Source organism: Ascaphus truei, chromosome 6 (genome assembly GCF_040206685.1).
Source record: "Ascaphus truei isolate aAscTru1 chromosome 6, aAscTru1.hap1, whole genome shotgun sequence".
Taxonomy (NCBI): domain Eukaryota; kingdom Metazoa; phylum Chordata; class Amphibia; order Anura; family Ascaphidae; genus Ascaphus; species Ascaphus truei.
In genome coordinates this window covers 28,214,950-28,236,678 of record NC_134488.1, presented here as the reverse complement: position 1 = coordinate 28,236,678, position 21,729 = coordinate 28,214,950, and the positions used below count along the sequence as shown (strand labels likewise).

Sequence of the window (21,729 nt, the reverse complement as noted above, 5' to 3'; positions counted from 1 at the left end):
GTATTGTTTATGATATGTTGTGCTGGCTCTTAAGAGCTTTTAGGTTTCTACTGCAGATTACTTCACATTCATGGGGATTACTATTCCTGTACTGATTGGCTGAAGCTGGTCACGTGGTTGGTATAGCTGTGAATAGGGGCTGAAACTGCCAACACAAGTTGCACAGCAGTTCCTCGTTAGTATAGTGGTCAGTATCCCCGCCTGTCACGCGGGAGACCGGGGTTCAATTCCCCGACGGGGAGGCTTCATTTTTTTTTTATTTTATCCTTTAATTTTATTTATCCTTATTGTTTTGATTAAATTATATATATGGGGGTTTTTTTGGTCTCTTAGTCCTTTACACCATTCCAAATCCTCAAGATACTTTTAAAGTCCCAGTGCTCTCTTCCTCTACGTCGTTTTGTTCTCTTGCTGACCTAGCTCATTTTGGGGCTTGAATTGTATGTCTCTATTTATATAGCGCCATTAATGTATATAGCGCTTCACAGTAGTAATAAACGTGGTAATCAAATAAATAACAGATAATATAAATAACAGGTCATGGGAATAAGTGCTTCAGACATAAACGTAACATTTAGGAAGAGGAGTCCCTGCCCTGAGGAGCTTACAATCTAATTGGTAGGGAGGAGGAGGAACGTACAGAGACACTAGGAATGCATATTGCTTTCGTCGTTTCTCCCATTGCTCCTTGATTCACCCCAGGGACTTTATCTCCTGCTTTTGCCATGAGTCTCTGTAAGAACTTTTCCCTGCCGTATTGAACACACTTGTTTCTGCCTCTGTGAAGAATCTCAGTGGTGTCAAATTCTTGCAAAGAAAAAGCTAGCATCTTGCAAAGCTTATCAGACGATTCTCCAGAGATCAGTGCCTCTTCCCCCTAGTGGTGTCACAGCGATCAGTGCCTCTTCCCCCTAGTGGTGTCACAGCGATCAGTGCCTCTTCCCCCTAGTGGTGTCACAGCGATCAGTGCCTCTTCCCCCTAGTGGTGTCACAGCGATCAGTGCCTCTTCCCCCTAGTGGTGTCACAGCGATCAGTGCCTCTTCCCCCTAGTGGTGTCACAGCGATCAGTGCCTCTTCCCCCTAGTGGTGTCACAGCGATCAGTGCCTCTTCCCCCTAGTGGTGTCACAGCGATCAGTGCCTCTTCCCCCTAGTGGTGTCACAGCGATCAGTGCCTCTTCCCCCTAGTGGTGTCACAGCGATCAGTGCCTCTTCCCCCTAGTGGTGTCACAGCGATCAGTGCCTCTTCCCCCTAGTGGTGTCACAGCGATCAGTGCCTCTTCCCCCTGGTGGTGTCACAGCGATCAGTGCCTCTTCCCCCTGGTGGATCCAGGAGTACAGGCACAACATATGGGCGCAGCTTCAGCTTTCACGGCAAGCCCTGCACATTCTTGCAAAGAAAAAGCTTGCATCTTGCAAAGCTTACCCCACGGCTCTCCCATTCTGGTGGGAACCGCTATTACATGCGCTGCAGCTCCCATCATGGGGGATTTGGTCCATCGGATTGCGAGAGCCGACTGGGACACAGCACACACGTATGGGAGAGCCGCCTGGGACACAGCACACACGTATGGGAGAGACGCCTGGGACACAGCACACACATATGGGAGAGCCGCCTGGGACACAGCACACACGTATGGGAGAGCCGCCTGGGACACAGCACACACGTATGGGAGAGCCACCTGGACACAGCACACACGTATGGGAGAGCCGCCTGGGACACAGCACACACGTATGAGAGAGCCGCCTGGGACACAGCACACACGTATGAGAGAGCCGCCAGGGACACAGCACACACGTATGGGAGAGCAGCCTGGGACACAGCACACACGTATGGGAGAGCAGCCTGGGACACAGCACACACGTATGGGAGAGCCGTCTAGGACACAGCACACACGTATGGGAGAGCCGCCTGGGACACAGCACACACGTATGGGAGAGCCGCCTGGGACACAGCACACACGTATGGGAGAGCCACCTGGCACACAGCACACACTTATGGGAGAGACGCCTGGGACACAGCACACACGTATGGGAGAGCCACCTGGGACACAGCACACACGTATGGGAGAGCCGCCTGGGACACAGCACACACGTATGGGAGAGCCGCCTGGCACACAGCACACACTTATGGGAGAGACGCCTGGGACACAGCACACACGTATGGGAGAGCCACCTGGGACACAGCACACACGTATGGGAGAGCCACCTGGGACACAGCACACACGTATGGGAGAGCCGCCTGGGACACAGCACACACGTATGGGAGAGCACAGCAAGTCCTTGTTAGTATAGTGGTCAGTATCCCCGCCTGTCACGCGGGAGACCGGGGTTCAATTCCCCGACTGGGAGGCTTCATTTTTTTTTTATTTATCCTTTAATTTTATTTATCCTTATTGTTTTGATTAAATTATATATATGGGGGTTTTTTTGGTCTCTTAGTCCTTTACACCATTCCAAATCCTCAAGATACTTTTAAAGTCCCAGTGCTCTCTTCCTCTACGTCGTTTTGTTCTCTTGCTGACCTAGCTCATTTTGGGGCTTGAATTGTATGTCTTTATTTATATAGCGCCATTAATGTATATAGCGCTTCACAGTAGTAATAAACGTGGTAATCAAATAAATAACAGATAATATAAATAACAGGTCATGGGAATAAGTGCTTCAGACATAAACGTAACATTTAGGAAGAGGAGTCCCTGCCCTGAGGAGCTTACAATCTAATTGGTAGGGAGGAGGAGGAACGTACAGAGACACTAGGAATGCATATTGCTTTCGTCGTTTCTCCCATTGCTCCTTGATTCACCCCAGGGACTTTATCTCCTGCTTTTGCCATGAGTCTCTGTAAGAACTTTTCCCTGCCGTATTGAACACACTTGTTTCTGCCTCTGTGAAGAATCTCAGTGGTGTCAAATTCTTGCAAAGAAAAAGCTAGCATCTTGCAAAGCTTATCAGACGATTCTCCAGAGATCAGTGCCTCTTCCCCCTAGTGGTGTCACAGCGATCAGTGCCTCTTCCCCCTAGTGGTGTCACAGCGATCAGTGCCTCTTCCCCCTAGTGGTGTCACAGCGATCAGTGCCTCTTCCCCCTAGTGGTGTCACAGCGATCAGTGCCTCTTCCCCCTAGTGGTGTCACAGCGATCAGTGCCTCTTCCCCCTAGTGGTGTCACAGCGATCAGTGCCTCTTCCCCCTAGTGGTGTCACAGCGATCAGTGCCTCTTCCCCCTAGTGGTGTCACAGCGATCAGTGCCTCTTCCCCCTAGTGGTGTCACAGCGATCAGTGCCTCTTCCCCCTAGTGGTGTCACAGCGATCAGTGCCTCTTCCCCCTAGTGGTGTCACAGCGATCAGTGCCTCTTCCCCCTAGTGGTGTCACAGCGATCAGTGCCTCTTCCCCCTGGTGGTGTCACAGCGATCAGTGCCTCTTCCCCCTGGTGGATCCAGGAGTACAGGCACAACATATGGGCGCAGCTTCAGCTTTCACGGCAAGCCCTGCACATTCTTGCAAAGAAAAAGCTTGCATCTTGCAAAGCTTACCCCACGGCTCTCCCATTCTGGTGGGAACCGCTATTACATGCGCTGCAGCTCCCATCATGGGGGATTTGGTCCATCGGATTGCGAGAGCCGACTGGGACACAGCACACACGTATGGGAGAGCCGCCTGGGACACAGCACACACGTATGGGAGAGACGCCTGGGACACAGCACACACATATGGGAGAGCCGCCTGGGACACAGCACACACGTATGGGAGAGCCGCCTGGGACACAGCACACACGTATGGGAGAGCCACCTGGACACAGCACACACGTATGGGAGAGCCGCCTGGGACACAGCACACACGTATGAGAGAGCCGCCTGGGACACAGCACACACGTATGAGAGAGCCGCCAGGGACACAGCACACACGTATGGGAGAGCAGCCTGGGACACAGCACACACGTATGGGAGAGCAGCCTGGGACACAGCACACACGTATGGGAGAGCCGTCTAGGACACAGCACACACGTATGGGAGAGCCGCCTGGGACACAGCACACACGTATGGGAGAGCCGCCTGGGACACAGCACACACGTATGGGAGAGCCACCTGGCACACAGCACACACTTATGGGAGAGACGCCTGGGACACAGCACACACGTATGGGAGAGCCACCTGGGACACAGCACACACGTATGGGAGAGCCGCCTGGGACACAGCACACACGTATGGGAGAGCCGCCTGGCACACAGCACACACTTATGGGAGAGACGCCTGGGACACAGCACACACGTATGGGAGAGCCACCTGGGACACAGCACACACGTATGGGAGAGCCACCTGGGACACAGCACACACGTATGGGAGAGCCGCCTGGGACACAGCACACACGTATGGGAGAGCACAGCAAGTCCTTGTTAGTATAGTGGTCAGTATCCCCGCCTGTCACGCGGGAGACCGGGGTTCAATTCCCCGACTGGGAGGCTTCATTTTTTTTTTATTTATCCTTTAATTTTATTTATCCTTATTGTTTTGATTAAATTATATATATGGGGGTTTTTTTGGTCTCTTAGTCCTTTACACCATTCCAAATCCTCAAGATACTTTTAAAGTCCCAGTGCTCTCTTCCTCTACGTCGTTTTGTTCTCTTGCTGACCTAGCTCATTTTGGGGCTTGAATTGTATGTCTTTATTTATATAGCGCCATTAATGTATATAGCGCTTCACAGTAGTAATAAACGTGGTAATCAAATAAATAACAGATAATATAAATAACAGGTCATGGGAATAAGTGCTTCAGACATAAACGTAACATTTAGGAAGAGGAGTCCCTGCCCTGAGGAGCTTACAATCTAATTGGTAGGGAGGAGGAGGAACGTACAGAGACACTAGGAATGCATATTGCTTTCGTCGTTTCTCCCATTGCTCCTTGATTCACCCCAGGGACTTTATCTCCTGATTTTGCCATGAGTCTCTGTAAGAACTTTTCCCCTGCCGTATTGAACACACTTGTTTCTGCCTCTGTGAAGAATCTCAGTGGTGTCAAATTCTTGCAAAGAAAAAGCTAGCATCTTGCAAAGCTTATCAGACGATTCTCCAGCGATCAGTGCCTCTTCCCCCTAGTGGTGTCACAGCGATCAGTGCCTCTTCCCCCTAGTGGTGTCACAGCGATCAGTGCCTCTTCCCCCTAGTGGTGTCACAGCGATCAGTGCCTCTTCCCCCTAGTGGTGTCACAGCGATCAGTGCCTCTTCCCCCTAGTGGTGTCACAGCGATCAGTGCCTCTTCCCCCTAGTGGTGTCACAGCGATCAGTGCCTCTTCCCCCTAGTGGTGTCACAGCGATCAGTGCCTCTTCCCCCTAGTGGTGTCACAGCGATCAGTGCCTCTTCCCCCTAGTGGTGTCACAGCGATCAGTGCCTCTTCCCCCTAGTGGTGTCACAGCGATCAGTGCCTCTTCCCCCTGGTGGTGTCACAGCGATCAGTGCCTCTTCCCCCTGGTGGATCCAGGAGTACAGGCACAACATATGGGCGCAGCTTCAGCTTTCACGGCAAGCCCTGCACATTCTTGCAAAGAAAAAGCTTGCATCTTGCAAAGCTTACCCCACGGCTCTCCCATTCTGGTGGGAACCGCTATTACATGCGCTGCAGCTCCCATCATGGGGGATTTGGTCCATCGGATTGCGAGAGCCGACTGGGACACAGCACACACGTATGGGAGAGCCGCCTGGGACACAGCACACACGTATGGGAGAGACGCCTGGGACACAGCACACACATATGGGAGAGCCGCCTGGGACACAGCACACACGTATGGGAGAGCCGCCTGGGACACAGCACACACGTATGGGAGAGCCACCTGGACACAGCACACACGTATGGGAGAGCCGCCTGGGACACAGCACACACGTATGAGAGAGCCGCCTGGGACACAGCACACACGTATGAGAGAGCCGCCAGGGACACAGCACACACGTATGGGAGAGCAGCCTGGGACACAGCACACACGTATGGGAGAGCAGCCTGGGACACAGCACACACGTATGGGAGAGCCGTCTAGGACACAGCACACACGTATGGGAGAGCCGCCTGGGACACAGCACACACGTATGGGAGAGCCGCCTGGGACACAGCACACACGTATGGGAGAGCACAGCAAGTCCTTGTTAGTATAGTGGTCAGTATCCCCGCCTGTCACGCGGGAGACCGGGGTTCAATTCCCCGACTGGGAGGCTTCATTTTTTTTTTATTTATCCTTTAATTTTATTTATCCTTATTGTTTTGATTAAATTATATATATGGGGGTTTTTTTGGTCTCTTAGTCCTTTACACCATTCCAAATCCTCAAGATACTTTTAAAGTCCCAGTGCTCTCTTCCTCTACGTCGTTTTGTTCTCTTGCTGACCTAGCTCATTTTGGGGCTTGAATTGTATGTCTTTATTTATATAGCGCCATTAATGTATATAGCGCTTCACAGTAGTAATAAACGTGGTAATCAAATAAATAACAGATAATATAAATAACAGGTCATGGGAATAAGTGCTTCAGACATAAACGTAACATTTAGGAAGAGGAGTCCCTGCCCTGAGGAGCTTACAATCTAATTGGTAGGGAGGAGGAGGAACGTACAGAGACACTAGGAATGCATATTGCTTTCGTCGTTTCTCCCATTGCTCCTTGATTCACCCCAGGGACTTTATCTCCTGCTTTTGCCATGAGTCTCTGTAAGAACTTTTCCCCTGCCGTATTGAACACACTTGTTTCTGCCTCTGTGAAGAATCTCAGTGGTGTCAAATTCTTGCAAAGAAAAAGCTAGCATCTTGCAAAGCTTATCAGACGATTCTCCAGCGATCAGTGCCTCTTCCCCCTAGTGGTGTCACAGCGATCAGTGCCTCTTCCCCCTAGTGGTGTCACAGCGATCAGTGCCTCTTCCCCCTAGTGGTGTCACAGCGATCAGTGCCTCTTCCCCCTAGTGGTGTCACAGCGATCAGTGCCTCTTCCCCCTAGTGGTGTCACAGCGATCAGTGCCTCTTCCCCCTAGTGGTGTCACAGCGATCAGTGCCTCTTCCCCCTAGTGGTGTCACAGCGATCAGTGCCTCTTCCCCCTAGTGGTGTCACAGCGATCAGTGCCTCTTCCCCCTAGTGGTGTCACAGCGATCAGTGCCTCTTCCCCCTAGTGGTGTCACAGCGATCAGTGCCTCTTCCCCCTGGTGGTGTCACAGCGATCAGTGCCTCTTCCCCCTGGTGGATCCAGGAGTACAGGCACAACATATGGGCGCAGCTTCAGCTTTCACGGCAAGCCCTGCACATTCTTGCAAAGAAAAAGCTTGCATCTTGCAAAGCTTACCCCACGGCTCTCCCATTCTGGTGGGAACCGCTATTACATGCGCTGCAGCTCCCATCATGGGGGATTTGGTCCATCGGATTGCGAGAGCCGACTGGGACACAGCACACACGTATGGGAGAGCCGCCTGGGACACAGCACACACGTATGGGAGAGACGCCTGGGACACAGCACACACATATGGGAGAGCCGCCTGGGACACAGCACACACGTATGGGAGAGCCGCCTGGGACACAGCACACACGTATGGGAGAGCCACCTGGACACAGCACACACGTATGGGAGAGCCGCCTGGGACACAGCACACACGTATGAGAGAGCCGCCTGGGACACAGCACACACGTATGAGAGAGCCGCCAGGGACACAGCACACACGTATGGGAGAGCAGCCTGGGACACAGCACACACGTATGGGAGAGCAGCCTGGGACACAGCACACACGTATGGGAGAGCCGTCTAGGACACAGCACACACGTATGGGAGAGCCGCCTGGGACACAGCACACACGTATGGGAGAGCCGCCTGGGACACAGCACACACGTATGGGAGAGCCACCTGGACACAGCACACACGTATGGGAGAGCCGCCTGGCACACAGCACACACGTATGGGAGAGACGCCTGGGACACAGCACACACGTATGGGAGAGACGCCTGGGACACAGCACACACGTATGGGAGAGCCGCCTGGGACACAGCACACACGTATGGGAGAGCCGCCTGGGACACAGCACACACGTATGGGAGAGCCGCCTGGGACACAGCACACACGTATGGGAGAGCCGCCTGGGACACAGCACACGCGTATGGGAGAGACGCCTGGGACACAGCACACATGTATGAGACAGCCGCCTGGGACACAGCACACACGTATGGGAGAGCCGCCAGGGACACAGCACACACGTATGGGAGAGCCGCCTGGGACACAGCACACACGTATGGAAGAGCCACCTGGGACACAGCACACACGTATGGGAGAGCCACCTAGGACACAGCACACACGTTTGGGAGAGCCACCTGGACACAGCACACACGTATGGGAGAGCCGCCTGGCACACAGCACACACGTATGGGAGAGCCGCCTGGGACACAGCACACACGTATGGGGAAGCCACCTGGGACACAGCACACACGTATGGGAGAGCCGCCTGGGACACAGCACACACGTATGGGAGAGCCACCTGGGACACAGCACACACGTATGGGAGAGCCACCTGGGACACAGCACACACGTATGGGAGAGCCGCCTGGGACACAGCACACACGTATGGGAGAGCCGCCTGGGACACAGCACACACGTATGGGAGAGCCGCCTGGGACACAGCACACACGTATGGGAGAGCCGCCTGGGACACAGCACACACGTATGGGACAGCCGCCTGGACACAGCACACACGTATGGGAGAGCCGCCTGGGACACAGCACACACGTATGGGAGAGCCGCCTGGGACACAGCACACACGTATGGGAGAGCCGCCTGGGACACAGCACACACGTATGGGAGAGCCACCTGGGACACAGCACACACGTATGGGAGAGCCGCCTGGGACACAGCACACACGTATGGGAGAGCCACCTGGGACACAGCACACACGTATGGGAGAGCCACCTGGGACACAGCACACACGTATGGGAGAGCCGCCTGGGACACAGCACACACGTATGGGAGAGCCGCCTGGGACACAGCACACACGTATGGGAGAGCCGCCTGGGACACAGCACACACGTATGGGAGAGCCGCCTGGGACACAGCACACACGTATGGGAGAGACGCCTGGGACACAGCACGCACGTATGGGAGAGACGCCTGGGACACAGCACACACGTATGAGAGAGCCGCCTGGGACACAGCACACACGTATGGGAGAGCCGCCTGGGACACAGCACACACGTATGGGAGAGCCACCTGGACACAGCACACACGTATGGGAGAGCCGCCTGGCACACAGAACACACGTATGGGAGAGCCGCCTGGGACACAGCACACACGTATGGGAGAGCCGCCTGGGACACAGCACACACGTATGGGAGAGCCGCCTGGGACACAGCACACACGTATGGGAGAGCCGCCTGGGACACAGCAAACACGTATGGGAGAGCCGCCTAGGACACAGCACACACGTATGGGAGAGCCGCCTGGGACACAGCACACACATATGGGAGAGCCGCCTGGGACACAGCACACACGTATGGGAGAGCCACCTGGACACAGCACACACGTATGGGAGAGCCGCCTGGCACACAGCACACACGTATGGGAGAGACACCTGGGACACAGCACACACGTATGGGAGAGCCGCCTGGGACACAGCACACACGTATGGGAGAGCCACCTGGACACAGCACACACGTATGGGAGAGCCGCCTGGCACACAGAACACACGTATGGGAGAGCCGCCTGGGACACAGCACACACGTATGGGAGAGCCGCCTGGGACACAGCACACACGTATGGGAGAGCCGCCTGGGACACAGCACACACGTATGGGAGAGCCGCCTGGGACACAGCAAACACGTATGGGAGAGCCGCCTAGGACACAGCACACACGTATGGGAGAGCCGCCTGGGACACAGCACACACATATGGGAGAGCCGCCTGGGACCCAGCACACACGTATGGGAGAGCACAGCAAGTCCTTGTTAGTATAGTGGTCAGTATCCCCGCCTGTCACGCGGGAGACCGGGGTTCAATTCCCCGACTGGGAGGCTTCATTTTTTTTTTATTTATCCTTTAATTTTATTTATCCTTATTGTTTTGATTAAATTATATATATGGGGGTTTTTTTGGTCTCTTAGTCCTTTACACCATTCCAAATCCTCAAGATACTTTTAAAGTCCCAGTGCTCTCTTCCTCTACGTCGTTTTGTTCTCTTGCTGACCTAGCTCATTTTGGGGCTTGAATTGTATGTCTTTATTTATATAGCGCCATTAATGTATATAGCGCTTCACAGTAGTAATAAACGTGGTAATCAAATAAATAACAGATAATATAAATAACAGGTCATGGGAATAAGTGCTTCAGACATAAACGTAACATTTAGGAAGAGGAGTCCCTGCCCTGAGGAGCTTACAATCTAATTGGTAGGGAGGAGGAGGAACGTACAGAGACACTAGGAATGCATATTGCTTTCGTCGTTTCTCCCATTGCTCCTTGATTCACCCCAGGGACTTTATCTCCTGCTTTTGCCATGAGTCTCTGTAAGAACTTTTCCCCTGCCGTATTGAACACACTTGTTTCTGCCTCTGTGAAGAATCTCAGTGGTGTCAAATTCTTGCAAAGAAAAAGCTAGCATCTTGCAAAGCTTATCAGACGATTCTCCAGCGATCAGTGCCTCTTCCCCCTAGTGGTGTCACAGCGATCAGTGCCTCTTCCCCCTAGTGGTGTCACAGCGATCAGTGCCTCTTCCCCCTAGTGGTGTCACAGCGATCAGTGCCTCTTCCCCCTAGTGGTGTCACAGCGATCAGTGCCTCTTCCCCCTAGTGGTGTCACAGCGATCAGTGCCTCTTCCCCCTAGTGGTGTCACAGCGATCAGTGCCTCTTCCCCCTAGTGGTGTCACAGCGATCAGTGCCTCTTCCCCCTAGTGGTGTCACAGCGATCAGTGCCTCTTCCCCCTAGTGGTGTCACAGCGATCAGTGCCTCTTCCCCCTAGTGGTGTCACAGCGATCAGTGCCTCTTCCCCCTGGTGGTGTCACAGCGATCAGTGCCTCTTCCCCCTGGTGGATCCAGGAGTACAGGCACAACATATGGGCGCAGCTTCAGCTTTCACGGCAAGCCCTGCACATTCTTGCAAAGAAAAAGCTTGCATCTTGCAAAGCTTACCCCACGGCTCTCCCATTCTGGTGGGAACCGCTATTACATGCGCTGCAGCTCCCATCATGGGGGATTTGGTCCATCGGATTGCGAGAGCCGACTGGGACACAGCACACACGTATGGGAGAGCCGCCTGGGACACAGCACACACGTATGGGAGAGACGCCTGGGACACAGCACACACATATGGGAGAGCCGCCTGGGACACAGCACACACGTATGGGAGAGCCGCCTGGGACACAGCACACACGTATGGGAGAGCCACCTGGACACAGCACACACGTATGGGAGAGCCGCCTGGGACACAGCACACACGTATGAGAGAGCCGCCTGGGACACAGCACACACGTATGAGAGAGCCGCCAGGGACACAGCACACACGTATGGGAGAGCAGCCTGGGACACAGCACACACGTATGGGAGAGCAGCCTGGGACACAGCACACACGTATGGGAGAGCCGTCTAGGACACAGCACACACGTATGGGAGAGCCGCCTGGGACACAGCACACACGTATGGGAGAGCCGCCTGGGACACAGCACACACGTATGGGAGAGCCACCTGGACACAGCACACACGTATGGGAGAGCCGCCTGGCACACAGCACACACGTATGGGAGAGACGCCTGGGACACAGCACACACGTATGGGAGAGACGCCTGGGACACAGCACACACGTATGGGAGAGCCGCCTGGGACACAGCACACACGTATGGGAGAGCCGCCTGGGACACAGCACACACGTATGGGAGAGCCGCCTGGGACACAGCACACACGTATGGGAGAGCCGCCTGGGACACAGCACACGCGTATGGGAGAGACGCCTGGGACACAGCACACATGTATGAGACAGCCGCCTGGGACACAGCACACACGTATGGGAGAGCCGCCTGGGACACAGCACACACGTATGGGAGAGCCGCCTGGGACACAGCACACACGTATGGGAGAGCCACCTGGGACACAGCACACACGTATGGGAGAGCCACCTAGGACACAGCACACACGTTTGGGAGAGCCACCTGGACACAGCACACACGTATGGGAGAGCCGCCTGGCACACAGCACACACGTATGGGAGAGCCGCCTGGGACACAGCACACACGTATGGGAGAGCCACCTGGGACACAGCACACACGTATGGGAGAGCCGCCTGGGACACAGCACACACGTATGGGAGAGCCACCTGGGACACAGCACACACGTATGGGAGAGCCACCTGGGACACAGCACACACGTATGGGAGAGCCGCCTGGGACACAGCACACACGTATGGGAGAGCCGCCTGGGACACAGCACACACGTATGGGAGAGCCGCCTGGGACACAGCACACACGTATGGGACAGCCGCCTGGACACAGCACACACGTATGGGAGAGACGCCTGGGACACAGCACACACGTATGGGAGAGCCGCCTGGGACACAGCACACACGTATGGGAGAGCCGCCTGGGACACAGCACACACGTATGGGAGAGCCACCTGGGACACAGCACACACGTATGGGAGAGCCGCCTGGGACACAGCACACACGTATGGGAGAGCCACCTGGGACACAGCACACACGTATGGGAGAGCCACCTGGGACACAGCACACACGTATGGGAGAGCCGCCTGGGACACAGCACACACGTATGGGAGAGCCGCCTGGGACACAGCACACACGTATGGGAGAGCCGCCTGGGACACAGCACACACGTATGGGAGAGCCGCCTGGGACACAGCACACACGTATGGGAGAGACGCCTGGGACACAGCACGCACGTATGGGAGAGACGCCTGGGACACAGCACACACGTATGAGAGAGCCGCCTGGGACACAGCACACACGTATGGGAGAGCCGCCTGGGACACAGCACACACGTATGGGAGAGCCACCTGGACACAGCACACACGTATGGGAGAGCCGCCTGGCACACAGAACACACGTATGGGAGAGCCGCCTGGGACACAGCACACACGTATGGGAGAGCCGCCTGGGACACAGCACACACGTATGGGAGAGCCGCCTGGGACACAGCACACACGTATGGGAGAGCCGCCTGGGACACAGCAAACACGTATGGGAGAGCCGCCTAGGACACAGCACACACGTATGGGAGAGCCGCCTGGGACACAGCACACACATATGGGAGAGCCGCCTGGGACACAGCACACACGTATGGGAGAGCCACCTGGACACAGCACACACGTATGGGAGAGCCGCCTGGCACACAGCACACACGTATGGGAGAGACACCTGGGACACAGCACACACGTATGGGAGAGCCGCCTGGGACACAGCACACACGTATGGGAGAGCCACCTGGACACAGCACACACGTATGGGAGAGCCGCCTGGCACACAGAACACACGTATGGGAGAGCCGCCTGGGACACAGCACACACGTATGGGAGAGCCGCCTGGGACACAGCACACACGTATGGGAGAGCCGCCTGGGACACAGCACACACGTATGGGAGAGCCGCCTGGGACACAGCAAACACGTATGGGAGAGCCGCCTAGGACACAGCACACACGTATGGGAGAGCCGCCTGGGACACAGCACACACATATGGGAGAGCCGCCTGGGACACAGCACACACGTATGGGAGAGCACAGCAAGTCCTTGTTAGTATAGTGGTCAGTATCCCCGCCTGTCACGCGGGAGACCGGGGTTCAATTCCCCGACTGGGAGGCTTCATTTTTTTTTTATTTATCCTTTAATTTTATTTATCCTTATTGTTTTGATTAAATTATATATATGGGGGTTTTTTTTGTCTCTTAGTCCTTTACACCATTCCAAATCCTCAAGATACTTTTAAAGTCCCAGTGCTCTCTTCCTCTACGTCGTTTTGTTCTCTTGCTGACCTAGCTCATTTTGGGGCTTGAATTGTATGTCTTTATTTATATAGCGCCATTAATGTATATAGCGCTTCACAGTAGTAATAAACGTGGTAATCAAATAAATAACAGATAATATAAATAACAGGTCATGGGAATAAGTGCTTCAGACATAAACGTAACATTTAGGAAGAGGAGTCCCTGCCCTGAGGAGCTTACAATCTAATTGGTAGGGAGGAGGAGGAACGTACAGAGACACTAGGAATGCATATTGCTTTCGTCGTTTCTCCCATTGCTCCTTGATTCACCCCAGGGTCTTTATCTCCTGCTTTTGCCATGAGTCTCTGTAAGAACTTTTCCCCTGCCGTATTGAACACACTTGTTTCTGCCTCTGTGAAGAATCTCAGTGGTGTCAAATTCTTGCAAAGAAAAAGCTAGCATCTTGCAAAGCTTATCAGACGATTCTCCAGCGATCAGTGCCTCTTCCCCCTAGTGGTGTCACAGCGATCAGTGCCTCTTCCCCCTAGTGGTGTCACAGCGATCAGTGCCTCTTCTCCCTAGTGGTGTCACAGCGATCAGTGCCTCTTCCCCCTAGTGGTGTCACAGCGATCAGTGCCTCTTCCCCCTAGTGGTGTCACAGCGATCAGTGCCTCTTCCCCCTAGTGGTGTCACAGCGATCAGTGCCTCTTCCCCCTAGTGGTGTCACAGCGATCAGTGCCTCTTCCCCCTAGTGGTGTCACAGCGATCAGTGCCTCTTCCCCCTAGTGGTGTCACAGCGATCAGTGCCTCTTCCCCCTAGTGGTGTCACAGCGATCAGTGCCTCTTCCCCCTAGTGGTGTCACAGCGATCAGTGCCTCTTCCCCCTGGTGGTGTCACAGCGATCAGTGCCTCTTCCCCCTGGTGGATCCAGGAGTACAGGCACAACATATGGGCGCAGCTTCAGCTTTCACGGCAAGCCCTGCACATTCTTGCAAAGAAAAAGCTTGCATCTTGCAAAGCTTACCCCACGGCTCTCCCATTCTGGTGGGAACCGCTATTACATGCGCTGCAGCTCCCATCATGGGGGATTTGGTCCATCGGATTGCGAGAGCCGACTGGGACACAGCACACACGTATGGGAGAGCCGCCTGGGACACAGCACACACGTATGGGAGAGACGCCTGGGACACAGCACACACATATGGGAGAGCCGCCTGGGACACAGCACACACGTATGGGAGAGCCGCCTGGGACACAGCACACACGTATGGGAGAGCCACCTGGACACAGCACACACGTATGGGAGAGCCGCCTGGGACACAGCACACACGTATGAGAGAGCCGCCTGGGACACAGCACACACGTATGAGAGAGCCGCCAGGGACACAGCACACACGTATGGGAGAGCAGCCTGGGACACAGCACACACGTATGGGAGAGCAGCCTGGGACACAGCACACACGTATGGGAGAGCCGTCTAGGACACAGCACACACGTATGGGAGAGCCGCCTGGGACACAGCACACACGTATGGGAGAGCCGCCTGGGACACAGCACACACGTATGGGAGAGCCACCTGGACACAGCACACACGTATGGGAGAGCCGCCTGGCACACAGCACACACGTATGGGAGAGACGCCTGGGACACAGCACACACGTATGGGAGAGACGCCTGGGACACAGCACACACGTATGGGAGAGCCGCCTGGGACACAGCACACACGTATGGGAGAGCCGCCTGGGACACAGCACACACGTATGGGAGAGCCGCCTGGGACACAGCACACACGTATGGGAGAGCCGCCTGGGACACAGCACACGCGTATGGGAGAGACGCCTGGGACACAGCACACATGTATGAGACAGCCGCCTGGGACACAGCACACACGTATGGGAGAGCCGCCTGGGACACAGCACACACGTATGGGAGAGCCGCCTGGGACACAGCACACACGTATGGGAGAGCCACCTGGGACACAGCACACACGTATGGGAGAGCCACCTAGGACACAGCACACACGTTTGGGAGAGCCACCTGGACACAGCACACACGTATGGGAGAGCCGCCTGGCACACAGCACACACGTATGGGAGAGCCGCCTGGGACACAGCACACACGTATGGGACAGCCGCCTGGACACAGCACACACGTATGGGAGAGACGCCTGGGACACAGCACACACGTATGGGAGAGCCGCCTGGGACACAGCACACACGTATGGGAGAGCCGCCTGGGACACAGCACACACGTATGGGAGAGCCACCTGGGACACAGCACACACGTATGGGAGAGCCACCTGGGACACAGCACACACGTATGGGAGAGCCACCTGGGACACAGCACACACGTATGGGAGAGCCACCTGGGACACAGCACACACGTATGGGAGAGCCGCCTGGGACACAGCACACACGTATGGGAGAGCCGCCTGGGACACAGCACACACGTATGGGAGAACCGCCTGGGACACAGCACACACGTATGGGAGAGCCGCCTGGGACACAGCACACACGTATGGGAGAGACGCCTGGGACACAGCACGCACGTATGGGAGAGACGCCTGGGACACAGCACACACGTATGAGAGAGCCGCCTGGGACACAGCACACACGTATGGGAGAGCCGCCTGGGACACAGCACACACGTATGGGAGAGCCACCTGGACACAGCACACACGTATGGGAGAGCCGCCTGGCACACAGAACACACGTATGGGAGAGCCGCCTGGGACACAGCACACACGTATGGGAGAGCCGCCTGGGACACAGCACACACGTATGGGAGAGCCGCCTGGGACACAGCACACACGTATGGGAGAGCCGCCTGGGACACAGCAAACACGTATGGGAGAGCCACCTAGGACACAGCACACACGTATGGGAGAGCCGCCTGGGACACAGCACACACATATGGGAGAGCCGCCTGGGACACAGCACACACGTATGGGAGAGCCACCTGGACACAGCACACACGTATGGGAGAGCCGCCTGGCACACAGCACACACGTATGGGAGAGACACCTGGGACACAGCACACATGTATGGGAGAGCCACCTGGGACACAGCACACACGTATGGGAGAGCCGCCTGGGACACAGCACACACGTATGGGAGAGCCGCCTGGGACACAGCACACACGTATGGGAGAGCCGCCTAGGACACAGCACACACGTATGGGAGAGCCGCCTGGGACACAGCACACACGTATGGGAGAGCCGCCTGGGACACAGCACACACGTATGGGAGAGACGCCTGGGACACAGCACACATGTATGAGACAGCCGCCTGGGACACAGCACACACGTATGGGAGAGCCGCCTGGGACACAGCACACATGTATGGGAGAGCCGCCTGGCACACAGCACACACGTATGGGAGAGACGCCTGGGACACAGCACACACGTATGGGAGAGCCGCCTGGGACACAGCACACACGTATGGGAGAGCCGCCTGGGACACAGCACACACGTATGGGAGAGCCACCTGGGACACAGCACACACGTATGGGAGAGCCGCCTGGGACACAGCACACACGTATGGGAGAGCCACCTGGGACACAGCACACACGTATGGGAGAGCCACCTGGGACACAGCACACACGTATGGGAGAGCCGCCTGGGACACAGCACACACGTATGGGAGAGCCGCCTGGACACAGCACACACGTATGGGACAGCCGCCTGGACACAGCACACACGTATGGGAGAGTCGCCTGGACACAGCACACACGTATGGGACAGCCGCCTGGACACAGCACACACGTATAGGAGAGCCGCCTGGGACACAGCACACACGTATGGGAGAGCCGCCTGGGACACAGCACACACGTATGTGACAGCCGCCTGGACACAGCACACACGTATGGGAGAGTCGCCTGGACACAGCACACACGTATGGGACAGCCGCCTGGACACAGCACACACGTATGGGAGAGCCGCCTGGGACACAGCACACACGTATGGGAGAGCCGCCTGGGACACAGCACACACATATGGGACAGCACAGCAAGTCCTCGTTAGTATAGTGGTCAGTATCCCCGCCTGTCACGCGGGAGACCGGGGTTCAATTCCCCGACGGGGAGGCTTCATTTTTTTTTTATTTATCCTTTAATTTTATTTATCCTTATTGTTTTGATTAAATTATATATCTGGGGGTTTTTTGGTCTCTTAGTCCTTTACACCATTCCAAATCCTCAAGATACTTTTAAAGTCCCAGTGCTCTCTTCCTCTACGTCGTTTTGTTCTCTTGCTGACCTAGCTCATTTTGGGGCTTGAATTGTATGTCTTTATTTATATAGCGCCATTAATGTATATAGCGCTTCACAGTAGTAATAAACGTGGTAATCAAATAAATAACAGATAATATAAATAACAGGTCATGGGAATAAGTGCTTCAGACATAAACGTAACATTTAGGAAGAGGAGTCCCTGCCCTGAGGAGCTTACAATCTAATTGGTAGGGAACGTACAGAGACACTAGGAATGCATATTGCTTTCGTCGTTTCTCCCATTGCTCCTTGATTCACCCCAGGGACTTTATCTCCTGCTTTTGCCATGAGTCTCTGTAAGAACTTTTCCCCTGCCGTATTGAACACACTTGTTTCTGCCTCTGTGAAGACTCTCAGTGGTGTCAAATTCTTGCAAAGAAAAAGCTAGCATCTTGCAAAGCTTATCAGACGATTCTCCAGCGATCAGTGCCTCTTCCCCCTAGTGGTGTCACAGCGATCAGTGCCTCTTCCCCCTAGTGGTGTCACAGCGATCAGTGCCTCTTCCCCCTAGTGGTGTCACAGCGATCAGTGCCTCTTCCCCCTAGTGGTGTCACAGCGATCAGTGCCTCTTCCCCCTAGTGGTGTCACAGCGATCAGTGCCTCTTCCCCCTAGTGGTGTCACAGCGATCAGTGCCTCTTCCCCCTAGTGGTGTCACAGCGATCAGTGCCTCTTCCCCCTAGTGGTGTCACAGCGATCAGTGCCTCTTCCCCCTAGTGGTGTCACAGCGATCAGTGCCTCTTCCCCCTAGTGGTGTCACAGCGATCAGTGCCTCTTCCCCCTAGTGGTGTCACAGCGATCAGTGCCTCTTCCCCCTAGTGGTGTCACAGCGATCAGTGCCTCTTCCCCCTAGTGGTGTCACAGCGATCAGTGCCTCTTCCCCCTAGTGGTGTCACAGCGATCAGTGCCTCTTCCCCCTAGTGGTGTCACAGCGATCAGTGCCTCTTCCCCCTAGTGGTGTCACAGCGATCAGTGCCTCTTCCCCCTTGTGGTGTCACAGCGATCAGTGCCTCTTCCCCCTAGTGGTGTCACAGCGATCAGTGCCTCTTCCCCCTGGTGGTGTCACAGCGATCAGTGCCTCTTCCCCCTGGTGGATCCAGGAGTACAGGCACAACATATGGGCGCAGCTTCAGCTTTCACGGCAAGCCCTGCACATTCTTGCAAAGAAAAAGCTTGCATCTTGCAAAGCTTACCCCACGGCTCTCCCATTCTGGTGGGAACCGCTATTACATGCGCTGCAGCTCCCATCATGGGGGATTTGGTCCATCGGATTGCGAGAGCCGACTGGGACACAGCACACACGTATGGGAGAGCCGCCTGGGACACAGCACACACGTATGGGAGAGCCGCCTGGGACACAGCACACACGTATGGGAGAGCCGCCTGGGACACAGCACACACGTATGGGAGAGACGCCTGGGACACAGCACGCACGTATGGGAGAGACGCCTGGGACACAGCACACACGTATGAGAGAGCCGCCTGGGACACAGCACACACGTATGGGAGAGCCGCCTGGGACACAGCACACACGTATGGGAGAGCCACCTGGACACAGCACACACGTATGGGAGAGCCGCCTGGCACACAGAACACACGTATGGGAGAGCCGCCTGGGACACAGCACACACGTATGGGAGAGCCGCCTGGGACACAGCACACACGTATGGGAGAGCCGCCTGGGACACAGCACACACGTATGGGAGAGCCGCCTGGGACACAGCAAACACGTATGGGAGAGCCGCCTAGGACACAGCACACACGTATGGGAGAGCCGCCTGGGACACAGCACACACATATGGGAGAGCCGCCTGGGACACAGCACACACGTATGGGAGAGCACAGCAAGTCCTTGTTAGTATAGTGGTCAGTATCCCCGCCTGTCACGCGGGAGACCGGGGTTCAATTCCCCGACTGGGAGGCTTCATTTTTTTTTTATTTATCCTTTAATTTTATTTATCCTTATTGTTTTGATTAAATTATATATATGGGGGTTTTTTTGGTCTCTTAGTCCTTTACACCATTCCAAATCCTCAAGATACTTTTAAAGTCCCAGTGCTCTCTTCCTCTACGTCGTTTTGTTCTCTTGCTGACCTAGCTCATTTTGGGGCTTGAATTGTATGTCTTTATTTATATAGCGCCATTAATGTATATAGCGCTTCACAGTAGTAATAAACGTGGTAATCAAATAAATAACAGATAATATAAATAACAGGTCATGGGAATAAGTGCTTCAGACATAAACGTAACATTTAGGAAGAGGAGTCCCTGCCCTGAGGAGCTTACAATCTAATTGGTAGGGAGGAGGAGGAACGTACAGAGACACTAGGAATGCATATTGCTTTCGTCGTTTCTCCCATTGCTCCTTGATTCACCCCAGGGACTTTATCTCCTGCTTTTGCCATGAGTCTCTGTAAGAACTTTTCCCCTGCCGTATTGAACACACTTGTTTCTGCCTCTGTGAAGAATCTCAGTGGTGTCAAATTCTTGCAAAGAAAAAGCTAGCATCTTGCAAAGCTTATCAGACGATTCTCCAGCGATCAGTGCCTCTTCCCCCTAGTGGTGTCACAGCGATCAGTGCCTCTTCCCCCTAGTGGTGTCACAGCGATCAGTGCCTCTTCCCCCTAGTGGTGTCACAGCGATCAGTGCCTCTTCCCCCTAGTGGTGTCACAGCGATCAGTGCCTCTTCCCCCTAGTGGTGTCACAGCGATCAGTGCCTCTTCCCCCTAGTGGTGTCACAGCGATCAGTGCCTCTTCCCCCTAGTGGTGTCACAGCGATCAGTGCCTCTTCCCCCTAGTGGTGTCACAGCGATCAGTGCCTCTTCCCCCTAGTGGTGTCACAGCGATCAGTGCCTCTTCCCCCTAGTGGTGTCACAGCGATCAGTGCCTCTTCCCCCTAGTGGTGTCACAGCGATCAGTGCCTCTTCCCCCTAGTGGTGTCACAGCGATCAGTGCCTCTTCCCCCTGGTGGTGTCACAGCGATCAGTGCCTCTTCCCCCTGGTGGATCCAGGAGTACAGGCACAACATATGGGCGCAGCTTCAGCTTTCACGGCAAGCCCTGCACATTCTTGCAAAGAAAAAGCTTGCATCTTGCAAAGCTTACCCCACGGCTCTCCCATTCTGGTGGGAACCGCTATTACATGCGCTGCAGCTCCCATCATGGGGGATTTGGTCCATCGGATTGCGAGAGCCGACTGGGACACAGCACACACGTATGGGAGAGCCGCCTGGGACACAGCACACACGTATGGGAGAGACGCCTGGGACACAGCACACACATATGGGAGAGCCGCCTGGGACACAGCACACACGTATGGGAGAGCCGCCTGGGACACAGCACACACGTATGGGAGAGCCACCTGGACACAGCACACACGTATGGGAGAGCCGCCTGGGACACAGCACACACGTATGAGAGAGCCGCCTGGGACACAGCACACACGTATGAGAGAGCCGCCAGGGACACAGCACACACGTATGGGAGAGCAGCCTGGGACACAGCACACACGTATGGGAGAGCAGCCTGGGACAC

At 55.1% G+C, this 21,729-nt stretch overlaps 8 non-coding genes across 8 annotated transcripts; all 8 read left to right on the top strand.

The window, feature by feature from the left end:
• The first annotated feature begins 170 nt into the window (after positions 1 to 170).
• On the top strand, positions 171 to 242 carry TRNAD-GUC (transfer RNA aspartic acid (anticodon GUC)). Its single transcript has one exon. It is a non-coding gene; the product is annotated as a tRNA-Asp (tRNA).
• A 2,037-nt stretch (positions 243 to 2,279) lies between these two features.
• TRNAD-GUC (transfer RNA aspartic acid (anticodon GUC)) lies at positions 2,280 to 2,351 on the top strand. The gene has a single exon. It is a non-coding gene; the product is annotated as a tRNA-Asp (tRNA).
• Positions 2,352 to 4,387: 2,036 nt separating this feature from the next.
• TRNAD-GUC (transfer RNA aspartic acid (anticodon GUC)) lies at positions 4,388 to 4,459 on the top strand. Its single transcript has one exon. It is a non-coding gene; the product is annotated as a tRNA-Asp (tRNA).
• A 1,672-nt stretch (positions 4,460 to 6,131) lies between these two features.
• Positions 6,132 to 6,203, top strand: TRNAD-GUC (transfer RNA aspartic acid (anticodon GUC)). Its single transcript has one exon. It is a non-coding gene; the product is annotated as a tRNA-Asp (tRNA).
• Positions 6,204 to 9,948: 3,745 nt separating this feature from the next.
• Positions 9,949 to 10,020, top strand: TRNAD-GUC (transfer RNA aspartic acid (anticodon GUC)). Its single transcript has one exon. It is a non-coding gene; the product is annotated as a tRNA-Asp (tRNA).
• A 3,712-nt stretch (positions 10,021 to 13,732) lies between these two features.
• Positions 13,733 to 13,804, top strand: TRNAD-GUC (transfer RNA aspartic acid (anticodon GUC)). The gene has a single exon. It is a non-coding gene; the product is annotated as a tRNA-Asp (tRNA).
• Positions 13,805 to 17,940: 4,136 nt separating this feature from the next.
• Positions 17,941 to 18,012, top strand: TRNAD-GUC (transfer RNA aspartic acid (anticodon GUC)). Its single transcript has one exon. It is a non-coding gene; the product is annotated as a tRNA-Asp (tRNA).
• Positions 18,013 to 20,045: 2,033 nt separating this feature from the next.
• Positions 20,046 to 20,117, top strand: TRNAD-GUC (transfer RNA aspartic acid (anticodon GUC)). Its single transcript has one exon. It is a non-coding gene; the product is annotated as a tRNA-Asp (tRNA).
• The last annotated feature ends 1,612 nt before the right edge of the window (positions 20,118 to 21,729 follow it).